The 15083-nt window shown below is 37.1% G+C and overlaps 1 non-coding gene across 1 annotated transcript; it reads right to left on the reverse strand.

The window, feature by feature from the left end:
* Positions 1-10145: 10145 nt before the first annotated feature.
* On the reverse strand, positions 10146-10249 carry LOC127745127 (small nucleolar RNA R71). The gene has a single exon (XR_008006323.1). It is a non-coding gene; the product is annotated as a small nucleolar RNA R71 (small nucleolar RNA).
* Between the last annotated feature and the right edge of the window lie 4834 nt (positions 10250-15083).

Consider the following 15083-nt stretch of genomic DNA (forward strand, 5'->3'; position numbering starts at 1 on the left):
TACTTGTTTGATCATAGTTAATTATTGATAGTGCTAATTTCGATTAAATTAATTTCTCATAATTATCATGTCTTTTATTTACACCCACCATGTGTTTTTGGAAATGGCATTCACGTTAATGGAGTAAATTTTCCAAATTGGGTGGGGGTTGAGTAATTGGAACCCCTTGAGTTTTTATACCTAAGTATTAATCTGTAATTGGAAATTGCTGTCTAGCTCAATTCTCAGTAACTATAGTCCTTCCCTATGAAATGACTATGACTAGTGAGCTAGAGTTAGTGACGCCCATGATAAACCACTATTTTATGGTTTATCTTGTACTCAATTGAGTATTTTATATCAACTCTTTACCCACTTATTCATACTATTTGCATGGTTTTACTTTTTCTTTTCGGATTTTGTGCTATGGTTGAAAACATGCTTCTTTGGACTTTAATTTTGCTATGTTTAATCCTCTCTTATTACCATTCGATGTCGTGATATATGTGTTAAGTGATTTCAGAGATTAAAGGGTAGGAATGGCTTAGAGGATGGAAAGGAAACATGCAAAAGTGGAATGAATACAAGAAACTGAAGGAATTGCCAAAGCTGTCAGCTAGATCTCTTTGCACTCAAACGGTCATAATTTGAGCTACAAAGGTCCAAATGAGGCGGTTTTAGTTGCGTTGGAAAGCTAACATCCGGGGCTTTGATAATTTTCCATAGTGACCATACAGCTAGGCGACGCGAATGCGTTCTCCACGCGGACGCATTGCAGTGACAAAAATCAGCATGTTTGATTTCATAACCAGCGAATTCTGGGCTGTTTTTGACCCATTTCTCGGCCCAGAAAACACATATTAGAGGCTATAAAGTGGAGGAATGCATGCATTCATAATTGAACAATTCATATACGACTCATAATTCACTTTTCATAATTTAGATGTAGTTTTTAGAGAGAGAGGTTCTCTCCTCTCTCTTAGGTTTTAGGAATTAGGATTTCAATTTAGGATTATTTCTTCTTCATCACAGGTTCAATGTTCCTTTAATTTATTTTCTACTTTTATTTTATTACTTTAATTGATATATATCTTTTCAATTTAGCTTGTGAACCTTTCCATGTTAGATTTAAATATTCTATTTAATATAATTTGAGGTATTTCAGATATAACATTATTTTATTTTATTTATGTTATGGACGCTTTCAATTTATCCAAATTATTTTCATTCAAGTAGATTTTATTCCCTTTTGGCTTTGGTTAAGTAATTGGTGACGCTTGAGTTATCAAACTCGAGGTGTTGACTGAAAATTAGAATTCCTTGCTAATTAATTTGGATACCACTAACTCTAGCCTTTCCAAGGGAAAGACTAGGACTTGAGGAATCAAATTGATTTATCCACTTAACTTCATAGTTAGAGGTTGACCAAGTGGAAGCAAAAGCCAATTCTCATCTCAATTGATAAGGATAACTAGGATAGAACTTCCAAGTCTCATACCTTGCCAAGAGCTTTATTAGTTATTATTTTAATGACTTGTTATTTTATATTACTTGTTTCCTATTTCAAAAACCCAAAATAAAATATATCTTTTTCCATAACCAATAATAAATCATACTTCCCTGCAATTCCTTGAGAAGACGACCCGGGGTTTGAATACTTCGGTTATTTATTTTTATTGGGTTTTCTTAAGTGACAAACAAAATTTTTGTACGAAAGGATTCTCTGTTGGTTTAAAAACTATACTTACAACGCGATCATATTTGTGAAATTCTTTACCGATAGAAAATCTGATCGTCAGCCCACTTGACCTTTCTTCAGTTGCTAGAGGATAACTAAGTGGGAGCAATGAACCTTTATCATTACACTTGGGAAAGACAACAAGGATAGAAATTCCAATTTTCTCACCTAACCAAGGCCTTTTATTTTGATTAATTATCAACTTTTGCTAGCTATCCATTGCTTTAATTTCTAGCTATTTATTTTTCCATTATCAATTTCAAAAATATTCAGAAAAATTCTAACCAGTAATTTGCATCTTGTGTCAACTCTTAGGAAAAGGACTCGAGATTCTACTCCCGGTTATTTATTATTAATTGTGACACATTCAAAATTGATAGTGGAAATTTCGTCGGTTAAGGCTGTACTTGCAATGTTGTTTTAGAAACTACTTTTCAGAAATTCTTAACCGGCATTTATCCACCTATCAACTTTTGGTGTCATTGCCGGGGAGTTGCATATATGTGCTAAGTAATTGGTTGGTGTAAATATATTTATATTTACATAATTGTATCTTTTATTTGTGTGCTTTTTGTTTATTAGTAGTATTTATTATTTATTTTTCTTAGTATACTTTGTTGCGATGAGCTCTATGTTTCTTTTATTGAATGATGCATTCATTACCGGATCCGAGCCTAGCCGCATTTGATCCTAAAATTGAAAAAACCATTTCATGTATTAGGCGAGCTCGGTGTCGGTTAGCCTCCGAGGGTGGTGAAGGGGTTTCGTCCAATTCACCAAACTTACCCGAGGTTGAGTCTGAAGCGTCATTTGAGGAAAAACTAACTCCTCTCCTACTAAATCCATTGACGTCTCTTCTATTGATTTAGGTGCAGATACTATGGCTACTCCTAGAAGGATCACTCTCAAGGAAGCGGGAGCTCTAGATTTTACTCTTCGACCATTTCAAGTGCATCATCCGAATTTGACTGCCGATTTTGAACTGAAGACCGTATTGATCAATCTACTTCCTAAATTCTATGGTTTACCCGCTCAAGAGCCTATCAAGCACCTTAGAGACTTTCAAGCGCTTGTAGTCAATGCACACTCCCTAGGAATTTTGTACCCTTGTAGCCATGAGTTCACCATGCTCATTCTTCACTATTGTGATGCTAGACTTCTTCGGAACCACTTGTACTGGACTAACCCATTCACTATCCGATATTGGATAGATAATGTTGGCTTCAAGAAATCACGTCACTTCCTTCTTCACAACTTCTTGAATTGTTGGGTTCAACCTCCTTTGAGGTTGACGGATAGGCTTAGCTCCCTCCTCTAGAAAAATGCGGTGCTCACAAACTTGAGGGGTTATACCAACTATGTCCACCAAACTCTCCCCAATAAACAGTCGCTCCTCTTGTTGGGAAGTAAGTTCCTTTGTAATGATCACTGGGAGCTTTTGATTATCTTCAAGATAAGTATACTTGAGGTGAGGTTTGAAAGGGCTTTAACTCCATAGTTAGGTCATGGCTTGGCACTTGATCATCTGGAACCACTGGAGGTGGCAAGGTGTCTTTAGTATACTCAGAGAGCTTCCCCACACTTGCATCTTGAACCATGTTCTTCTCATCAACTGTATCGTGGTGGACTTCAGCCATAACTTCATCAATAATATCACACTGGAAGATAGAGTGGTCTTCCGGTGGATGCTTCACAGCTTCATCAAGGTTGAAACTCACTGCTCTTCCATCTATTTCAAAGGAATATGTACCTGAGAAGGCATCCAATTTAAACCGAGAGGTCTTCAAGAATGGCCTCCCAACCAACATAGATCATGGTCTTCCTGAGTCATTAGGGGGCATCTCAAGAATGTAGAAATCAATAGGAAAAATTAACCCCTTAATGCTCACCAAGATGTCTTCCGCAATGCCAACCACAGAGATTATGCTCTTATCTGCCAAAACAAAATGAGCTGCCGACCTTTTCAACGGTGGAATCTTCAAAGCATCATATACAGATAACGGCATAATGCTGACACAGGCGCCTAAGTCACACATACAATCCACAAACTGCATACCACCTATAGTGCAGAAATCGAGCTACCCAAAGGAATAGTTTCTAAATCATGAATCTTCTCTGTAAGAACTGCGACTAATTAATCATCTAGTTAGTTAATTAATATCGCCCAAATTAGGTTTCGAAAATTTAGAATGAGAATTTGAGGATTTAAATATGATTTTTGGACTTAGTAGATTTTTCTGAGACAGAAAATGTATTTTCTACGAAAAACCGAAAAAACCCGCGAATTGGCAGCCGAACTGGTTGAACCGGTTCAAGTCTGCCGGTACCATATGAGAAAAATTTAAAACAGTCAAAAACCTTAGAAAAATATTAAAAATGGAAAATGAGGCGTTAATTTTAAAATTTTGGCCCAAAGTTGGGACAAATGGGCTAAAAACGCTAATGGGTTGGACCGGGTCCAAGTTGGGCCCAAGCCCAACATATATATAGGTTCATTTAATGAACCCATTCAGCACACTACTCTCATAAACACAACACACACCAGCTGATAAGAGAGGAAGGAGAGAAGACTCCATTGTCACTATTCACATAGAACTTCCCAAGCTCATAACTTGAGCTACGGAGCTCCGATCGTCGCACCGTTTGCGGCCACGCGATCCTTGCGAAGAGCTCTACAAAATCTATCCAAGAAACTGGTAAGAAAATCACGAATCCCTCTCAGTTCGTCCTTCAAAATTTCGAAATTCTAGGATTTTTGATTAAGTGAAATTTTATGATTTTGACTGATTAGGTACACTCTAACACTTGATTAACGTTGGGTTTGGCTTCCAAAATTGTTGGGCAAGGCAAGAGGTCTTGAACTCTTGTGAAATTTTAATTATGATGAGTCCTAGGTTGATTGGTTATGATTTGTGTGTATATAGCTTGATTATTGTGAGTTTGGAAGCCTTTGGAATTGAGATGATGCTTGTTGGGGTTGATTGGTGGCTTGAATTATGGTTGGAGGCTTGATTTTGCACTCAATTTGAGTTTTGGAACATATTAGGAATCAGCCAAGGTATTGTTTTGGTTTCCTCTATGTAATATATAATATTTGTGGATACTTAGGCTATTGACCCATAGGATAGGTTTGAATTGAATTGGTTGTTGAGTTGTTGAATGATGATTTATGATGAATTATGATGGATTGATGATTTTTGAGTATATTGATGAATTATGATGTTGAAATGATAAATATGGTGTTAAATATTTAAATTGGGATGAAATGAGATTGATTATGATGTTTAGTATTGATAGATTTATTATTGATGAAGGTGTTGGTGGATAATTGATTATAGTGTTATATATTTGATGTTTGATGGTTGATAATATTGAAATGTGAAGGAAAGTTTGGTATGAATGGTGGAATGTGATACGAAGGGTGAGTTATGAGGTAAATGGAAGTTTGGTATGGTTTTGGTTTGATTTTGGTTGAGGATCGTGGAAAATTGAAACTTTGAGAACTTTTGGTAAAACTGAAATTTTAGTGAACTTCCATGAATCACATCTTGAGCTACCGTGCTTGAAATTCAATTTATTTTATATCAAATGAAAGAAATATGAACAAGCTTTAAAATGGTGTAAATTTTATAGAAATCCGAATTTGGTAGAAAAAGATATGATTGTGGAAAGTTTGGTGTCAAAATCTGAAATTCTGCAATGTTGCAGAATTTTGTGATTTCTGGTTTGTGTGTGCACACACAGCCTTGTACGCACGCACACCTCTATGATTTTTCAAACCTGTGCGCACGCACAGCCTTGTGCATACACACACAGAGGAAGGCTTTCTGTTTAGAGCACTAGCACAACCTGTGCGCGCAGATAACCAACGAAGTTTTACAACATGTGCGCACGGATACGTTGGAAGGTGCATTCTGTGGAGGACACTAGCACACCTTGTGCGAGCGAATAGAATTGTAAAATTTGGTACCTGTGTGTACGCACACCTCTATGCATACGCACATGTTTTGAAATTCTCTCTGGGCATGCGCACGCACACCCCTATGCGTACGCACATGTCTTGTTTTTCAACTAAACTTTGTTTTTAAACTATTTCACCTTCCCAATGAGTTTGTAAACTTCTGTGACACTAATTTCAGATGCTTTGACTTGTTTTCGGGTATTAGAACATGGGAAAGGTCTTAGGAGATTTAATTTGGTATTATTGTGAAAAGTTAGAGAACAGAGGCTTAGGTTTCTGGTGTACTGAGGATGGGTTTGGTTGAGAGAGAAGGAAGAGTAGTGAATTGATGATTATTGAAAATAAATTGAGAAAGTGACAAACTAATGAGTTCGGAATGGAAATGTTGAATTGTCAGTGGTTGAGATGAGTCGGGGACTCGGAATGAAATGATGGATACATGCCATACTGAAAAATGTTTTATGAAAACCACTGAACAATTGTTTTATACTACGATTGTTAAGACGCTATGCGCCTGACAGGGACGGTGGTTGGATCCCACCTGTTGAGGTAGTGGCGGCGGCGTAAGGGCGGTGGTTCATCCTGCTTGTGTTGAGATGTGAGTTTGATGAGCGGATAATTTATACGCTTTTTGGCATTGTTTTTAGATAGTTTTTAGTATAATCTAGCTATTTTTAGGGATGTTTTCATTAGTTTTTATGCTAAATTCACATTTTTGGACTTTACTATGAGTTTGTGTGTTTTTCTATGATTTCAGGTAATTTCTGCTGAAATTGAGGGACCTGAGCAAAACTCTGATAAAAGGCTGACAAAGGACTGCTGATGCTGTTGGATTCTGACCTCCCTGCACTCGAAATGGATTTTCTGGAGCTACAGAACTCCAAATGGCGCGCTCTCAACAGCGTTGGAAAGTAGACATCCAAAGCTTTCCAGCAATATATAATAGTCCATAATTTATTCGTGATTAGATGACGTAAACTGGAGCTCAACTCCAGTTCCATGCTGCATTTTGGAGTCAAACGCCAGAAACACGTCACGAACCAGAGTTGAATGCCAAAAACACGTTACAACTTGGTGTTCAACTCCAAAAGAAGCCTCAGCTCGTGTAAAGTTCAAGCTCAGCCCAAGCACACACCAAGTGGGCCCCGGAAGTAGATTTCTGCATCAATTACTTACTTCTGTAAACCCTAGTAGCTAGTCTAGTATAAATAGGACTTTTTACTATTGTATTCGGTGTCTTTGACCATTCGGTCTTTTGACCATAGGTCCTTCTCCCTATTTTCGAATTCATATCATATTTTGGGGGCTGGCCAATCGGCCATGCCTGGACCTTCACTTATGTATTTTCAATGGTGGAGTCTCTACACACCATAGATTAAGGGTGTGGAGCTCTGCTTGTACCTCAAGTTTTAATGCAATTACTACTATTTTCTATTCAATTCGATTTATTCCTGTTGTAAGATACCATTCGTACTTCAACCTGATGGATGTGATGATCTGTGACACTCATCATCATCCGTCCCCATGAACGTGTGCCTGACAACCACTTCCGTTCTACAAGCGAAAGCTAGAGTGTGTATCTCTTGGATTCCTGATGCACGACACATGGTTGCCCTTGCCTGACAATCGAGCCTTCCATTCCGTGAGATCAGAGTCTTCGTGGTATAAGCTAGAATTGATGGCGGCATTCATGAGAATCTGGAAAGTCTAAACCTTGTCTGTGGTATTCCGAGTAGGATTCCAGGATTGAATGACTGTGACGAGCTTCAAACTCGCGATTTTTGGGCGTGATGACAAATGCAAAAGAATCAAGGGATTCTATTCCGACATGATCGAGAACCGAAAGATGATTAGCCGTGCCATGACAGAGCATTTGGACCTTTTTCACTGAGAGAATGGGATGTAGCCATTGACAACGGTGATGCCCTACATACAGCTTGCCATGGAAAGGAGTAAGAAGGATTGGATTAAGGCAGTAGGAAAGCAGAGATTCAAAAGGAGCACAACATCTTCATACGCCTATCTGAAATTCCCACCGATGATTTACATAAGTATTTCTATCTTTATTTTCAGTTTATTTATTATTATTATTCGAAAACTCCATAACCATTTATATCCGCCTGACTGAGATTTACAAGATGACCATAGCTTGCTTCATACCAACAATCTCTGTGGGATCGACCCTTACTCACGTAAGGTTTATTACTTGGACGACCCAGTACACTTGCTGGTTAGTTGAGCGAAGTTGTGAAATTATGTTAGATCATGGTATTGAGCACCAAGTTTTTGGGGCTATTACCAGGGAATCAATTTCGAACAACAATTTAAGTATGAATCACAATTTCGTCCACCAAGTTTTTGGCGCCGTTGCCGGGGATTGTTCGAGTATGGACAACTGACGGTTCATCTTGTTGCTCAGATTAGGTAATTTTCTTTTTTTATTTTCTTTTCAAAAAGTTTTCAAAAATATTTTTCAAAGATTTTCTCCCTCTATTTTCAAAAAATCCTTCAGAGTTTTTAAGAATGAATTCTAGAGTTTCAAAATGGTATGCTGAAGCTTGGCTGGCCATCAAGCTTTAGACTAACCTGGTATGATTCCTGGGATTTTGATTGAGGACTTTGAATTCATTACTTCCTTTTTTCTATATGTTTTTCGAAAAATATAAAATAAAATCCAAAAAAATAAAATTATAAAAATTAAAAATATTGTGTTTCTTGTTTGAGTCTTGAGTCAATTTATAAGTTTGGTGTCAATTGCATATTCATCTTGTTCTTGCAATTTTCGAAAACTCATGCATTCATGGCGTTCTTCATGATCTTCAAGTTGTTCTTGGTAAGTCTTCTTGTTTGATCTTGATGTTTTCTTGTTTTGTATCTTTTGTTGTTTTTAATGTGAATTTTTCATTCATAGTGTCTATATTCATAGTGTTCTTGCATGCATCATGTGTTTTGATTCATAATTTTCATGTTGTGAGTCATTTTTAATGTTTTTCTCTCACATAATTAAAAATTCAAAAATAAAAAAAATATCTTTTCCTTTTTTCTCTCAAAATTTCGAAAATTTGGGTTGACTTAGTCAAAAAAAATTTTAAAATTAGTTGTTTCTTGTAAGTCAAGTCAAAGTTTCAAATTTTAAAAATCTTATCTTTTTAAAACTTTTTCAAAATTCAAATCTTTTTCATTTTTCTTTTATGATTTTCGAAAATTTCAAAAATTATTTTCAAAATCTTTTCTTAATTTTATTTCAAAATTTTCGAAACTTAACTAACAAGTAATGTGATTGGTTCAAAAATTTGAAATTTGTTACTTTCTTGTTAAGAAAGATTCAATCTTTAAATTCTAGAATCTTATCTTTTAGTTTCTTGTTAGTTAAGTAATTAATTTTAATTTTAAAAATTAAATCTTTTCTAACCATATCTTTTTAATCATATCTTTTTATCTTATCTTTTATATCATATTTTTTTTCAAAATTTTATCTTTTTCAAAAATTTGATTTTAAAATATCTTTTCTAACTTCTTATCTTCTTATCTTTTCAAAATTAATTTTCAATTCTTTTTCTAACTATTTGACTTTTTGTTTGTTTCTTATCTTTTTCAAAACCACCTAACAACTTTTCTCTCTCTAATTTTCGAAAATACCTCCCTCTTTTTCAAAAAATTCTTTTTAATTAATTAATTGTTTTAAATTTTAATTTTAATTTTATTTCTTATCTAATTTTTGAAAATCATTTAACTCCTTTCTTCTGTTTCTCATCTTATTTATTTATTCATTCACTAACACTTCTCTTCATCTCAAATCTCTGCCCCTATCCTCACCTTTGTATTTGGATTCTCCTTTCTTTATTCCTTTTCTTCTTCTACTAACAATAAGGAACCTCTTTACTGTGACATAGAGGATTCCTCTTCTTTTTCTGCTCTCTTCTCTTTCATATGAGCAGGAATAAGAAAAAAGGCATTCTTGTTGAAGCTGATCCTGAACCAGAAAGGACTCTGAAGAGGAAACTAAGAGAAGCTAAATTACAACAATTCAGAGACAACCTTGCTGAAATTTTCGAACAAGAAAAGGATATGGCAGCCGAACCCAACAACAATAATGCAAGGAGGATGCTTGGTGATTATACTACACCTACTTCCAAGTTTGATGGAAGAAGCATCTCAATTCCTGCCATTGGAGCAAACAATTTTGAGCTGAAACCTCAATTAGTTGCTCTAATGCAACAAAATTGCAAGTTTTATGGACATCCATTAGAAGATTCCTACCAGTTCTTAACTGAGTTCTTGCAGATTTGTGAGACTGTTAAGACTAATGGAGTAGATCCTGAACTCTACAGGCTCATGCTTTTCCCTTTTGCTGTAAGAGACAGAGCTAGAGCATGGTTGGACTCTCAACCTAAGGATAGCCTGGACTCCTGGGATAAGCTGCTCATGGCCTTCTTGGCTAAATTCTTTCCTCCTCAAAAGCTGAGCAAGCTTAGAGTGGATGTTCATACCTTCAAACAAAAAGATGGTGAATCCCTCTATGAAGCTTGGGAAAGATACAAACAGATGACCAAAAGATGTCCTTCTGACATGTTTTCAGAATGGACCATGATAGATATATTCTATTATGGTCTAGCTGAGTTCTCTAAGATGTCACTGGACCATTTTGCAGGTGGAACCATTTACCTAAAGAAAACGCCTGCAGAAGCTCAAGAACTTATTGACATGGTTGCAAATAACCAGTTCATGTACACTTCTGAGAAGAATTCCGTGAATAATGAGATGCCTCAAAGGAAGGAAGTTCTTGAAACTGATGCTCTGAATGCCATATTAGCTCAGAACAAAATGTTGACTTAGCAAGTCAACATGATTTCTCAAAGTTTGAATGGATGGCAAAATGCTTCCAACAGTACTAAAGAGGCATCTTCTGAAGAAGAAGCTTATGATCCTGAGAACCATGCAATAGCAGAGGTAAATTATATGGGTGAACCTTATGGAAACACCTATAATTCATCATGGAGAAATCATCCAAATTTCTCATGGAAGGATCAATAAAAGCCTCAACAAAGCTTTAATAATGGTGGAAGAAATAGGCTCAACAGTATCAAGCCTTATCCATCATCTTCTCAGCAATAGACAGAGAATTCTGAACAGAGCACCTCTAACTTAGCAAACTTAGTCTCTGATCTGTCTAAGGTCACTTTAAGTTTCATGAGTGAAAGAAGGTCCTCCATTAGAAATCTAGAGGCACAAGTGGGCCAGCTGAGTAAGAAAATCACTGAAACTCCTCCTAGTACTCTCCCAAGCAATACTAAAGAGAATCCAAAAAGAGAGTGCAAGGCAATTGATATAATCAATATGGCCGAACCTAGAGAGGAAGGAGAGGACGTGAATCCCAATGAGGAAGACCTCATGGGACGTCTCTCAAGCAAGAAGGAGTTCCCTATTGAGGACCCAAGGGAATCTGAGGCTCATATAGAGACCATAGAGATTCCATTAAACCTCCTTCTGCCATTCATGAGCTCTGAAGACTATTCTTCCTCTGAAGAGGATGAAAATGTAACTGGAGAGCAAGTTGCTCAATATTTAGGAGCTATCATGAAGCTGAATGCCAAGTTATTTGGTAATGAGACTTGGGAAGGTGAACCTCCCTTGCTCATTAGTGAACTAGATATATGGGTTCAGCAAACTTTACCTCAAAAGAGACAAGATCCTGGCAAATTTGTAATACCCTACACCATAGGCACCATGATCTTTGAAAAAGCTCTGTGTGACCTGGGGTCAGGTATAAATCTTATGCCACTCTCTGTAATGGAGAAGCTGGGAATCATTGAGGTACAACCTGCCATGCTCTAATTACAAATGGCAGACAAGTCAGTAAGACAAGCTTATGGATTAGTAGAGGACGTATTAGTGAAGGTTAAAGGCCTTTACATCCCTGCTGATTTCATAATCTTAGACACTAGGAAGGAGGAGGATGAATGCATCATCCTTGGAAGACCTTTCCTAGCCACAGCAGGAGCTGTGATAGATGTTAACAGAGGAGAATTAGTCCTTCAATTGAATGGGGACTACCTTGTGTTTAAGGCTCAAGGATCTTCTTCTTTAACAATAGAGAGGAAGCATGAAAAGCTTCTCTCAGTACAGAGTCAAACAAAGCCCCCACAATCAAACTCTAAGTTTGGTGTTGAGTGGCCACAGGCAAACTTTAAGTTTGGTATTGAATCCCCACATTCAAACTTTAAGTTTGGTGTTGGGAGTCTACAACATTGACCTGATCACCTGTGAGGCTCCATGAGAGCCCACTGTCAAGCTATTGACATTAAAGAAGCGCTTATTGGGAGGCAACCCAATTTTTATTTTAATTATTTTTATTTTTCTTTTATTTTTCTTTAATGTTTTGTTAGGTTCATGATCATGTGGAGTCATGAAAAAAATACTAAAATTAAAAACAGAATAAAAAACAACAGAAGAAAAACCACACCCTGGAGGAAGGACTTACTGGCGTTCAAACGCCAGTAAGGAGCATCTGGCTGGCGTTCAATGCCAGAACAGAGCATGGATCTGGCGTTGAACGCCAGAAACAAGCAACATCCTGGCGTTTAAATGCCAGGAAAATACCTTGAGGAGAGCTGGCGCTGAACGCCAGAAACAAGCATGGAACTGGCCTTCAACGCCAAAAACATGCTGCAAATGGGCGTTGAACGCCCAAAACAAGCATCACTCTAGCGTTTAAACGCCAGAAGTGCATACAAAGGCGTTTTACACGCCTAATTGGTGCAGGGATGTAAATCCTTGACACCTCAGGATCTGTGGACCCCACAGGATCCCCACATACCTCAACTCACCTTCTCTCTTCTTCACCAATCACCTTAATCCCTCTTCCCCATCACCTCTTCACCACTCACCTCCATCGATCTCTTCCCCACCCAATCCCACCCATATGGCCGAACCATACACATCTCTCCCTCTCCTCCATTTCTTCTTTTCCTTCCATTCTTTCTTCTTTTGCTCGAGGGCGAGCAACATTCTAAGTTTGGTGTGGTAAAAGCATAGCTTTTTTTTGCTTTTCCATAACTATTGATGGCACCTAAGGCCAGAGAAACCTCAAAAAAAAAAAGAAAAGAGAAAAGGAAAGACAATTGCTTCCACCTCCGAGTCATGAGAGATGGAGAGATTCATCTCAAGAATCCATAGCTCAGTAGTAGTGCATTTGACTGCAAATCAAGAGATCCCTGAGATACCTCAGGGGATACATGTTCCTCCACATAATTATTAGGAGCAACTAAGGATAGGAGCACCAAAATCACTAGGGATCAGGCAACAAAGGCAAGGAAGAGACATAGAGGAGCTCAAAAAGCACCATTGGTCCTTCAAGAAGGCGCCACCCTCACTAAGGTGGACTCATTCCTTAACTTCCTTGTTCTTGATTCTCTATTTTTCGATTTTTAAGCTTTATGTTATCTATGTTTGTGTCTTTATTGCATGATAATTAATATGTAGTAACTATATCTTAAGGCTATAAATAATTTCATAAATCCTTCACCTCTCTTAAATGAAAAATGTTTCTAATTCAAAAGAACAAGAAGTACATGAATTTCAAAATTATCCTTGAATTTAGTTTAATTATATTAATGTGGTGACAATACTTTTTGTTTTCTGAATGAATGCTTGAATAGTGCATATTTTTAATCTTGTTGTTTATGAATGTTAAAATTGTTGGCTCTTGAAAGAATGATGAACAAAGAGAAATGTTATTGACAATCTGAAAAATCATGAAAATTGATTCTTGAAGCAAGAAAAAGCAGTGAATAGCAAAAGCTTGCGAAAAAAAAAGTGAAAAAAATTAAATAGAAAAAAGAAAAAAAAGAAAAAGCAAGCAGAAAAAGCCAATAGCCCTTAAAACCAAAAGGCAAGGGTAAAACGGATCCAAGGCTTTGAGCATCAATGGATAGGAGGGCCCAAGGAAATAAAATCCAGGCCTAAGCGGCTAAATCGAGTTGTCCCTAACCATGTGCTTGTGGCATGCAGGTCCAAGTGAAAAGCTTGAGACTGAGTGGTTAAAGTCGTGATCCAAAGCAAAAGAGTGTGCTAAAGAACTCTGGACACCTCTAATTGGGGACTTTAGCAAAGCTAAGTCACAATTTAAAAAGGTTCACCCAGTTATGTGTCTGTGGCATTTATGTATCCGGTGGTAATACTGGAAAACAAAGTGCTTAGGGCCACGGTCAAGACTCATAAAAGTAGCTGTGTTCAAGAATCAACAAACTTAACTAGGAGAATACAAAATTACCTCTTCGATGCTAAGAATAGGGTGCTGTCTCTTTCTAGTAAATAGAATCACTCCTATCATGACTGTAAAGCAATGGAATGAGCGATCTCAGATGTCATTCTTGCATCATGACGCCGAGAACCGTCTGCTCTCTCTTTTCCGCAAACTTAGTAGATTAGATGGAAAGAAAAATTTGGTCACATAGATCTTCTTTCCTACAGTAGCAGATTCGGCTAGTGATCAGTACCCTCTCTTTATTCCCATAGAAAGACTCTTATCTTAAACAAACTCTCGGATTGGCTGAGCTTTCAAAGATTGAAGAGGACAAGAAAGGGATCGAACTCATGTAACTAAGAAAATAAATCCTTAGCTTTAGTGCAGTCAATAACACTATCTGAAATTCTAAGTTCCTATAGATGCCAATCATTCTAAACTTCAAAGGAGAAAGTGAGATGCCAAAACTGTTCAGAAGCAAAAAGCTACAAGTCCCGCTCATCTAATTAGAATTAATATTCATTGATATTTTGGGATTTATAGTATATTCTCTTCTTTTTTATCCTAATTGATTTTTGGTTGCTTGGGAACAAGCAACAATTTAAGTTTGGTGTTGTGATGAGCGGATAATTTATACACTTTTTGGCATTGTTTTTAGATAGTTTTTAGTATAATCTAGCTATTTTTAGGGATGTTTTCATTAGTTTTTATGCTAAATTCACATTTCTGGACTTTACTATTAGTTTGTGTGTTTTTCTGTGATTTCAGGTAATTTCTGGCTGAAATTGAGGGACCTGAGCAAAACTCTGATAAAAGGCTGACAAAGGACTACTGATGCTGTTGGATTCTGACCTCCCTGCACTCGAAATAGATTTTCTGGAGCTACAAAACTCCAAATGGCGTTCTCTCAACGGCGTTGGAAAGTAGACATCCAGAGCTTTCCAGCAATATATAATAGTTCATACTTTATTTGTTATTAGACGACGTAAACTGGCGCTCAACTCTAGTTCCATGCTGCATTCTGGAGTCAAACGCCAGAAACACGTCACGAACCAGAGTTGAACGCCAAAAACACGTTACAACTTGGTGTTCAACTCCAAAAGAAGCCTCTGCATGTGTAAAGCTCAAGCTCAGCCCAAGCACACACCAAGTGGGCCCCG

Source organism: Arachis duranensis, chromosome 2 (genome assembly GCF_000817695.3).
Source record: "Arachis duranensis cultivar V14167 chromosome 2, aradu.V14167.gnm2.J7QH, whole genome shotgun sequence".
Lineage (NCBI taxonomy): Eukaryota > Viridiplantae > Streptophyta > Magnoliopsida > Fabales > Fabaceae > Arachis > Arachis duranensis.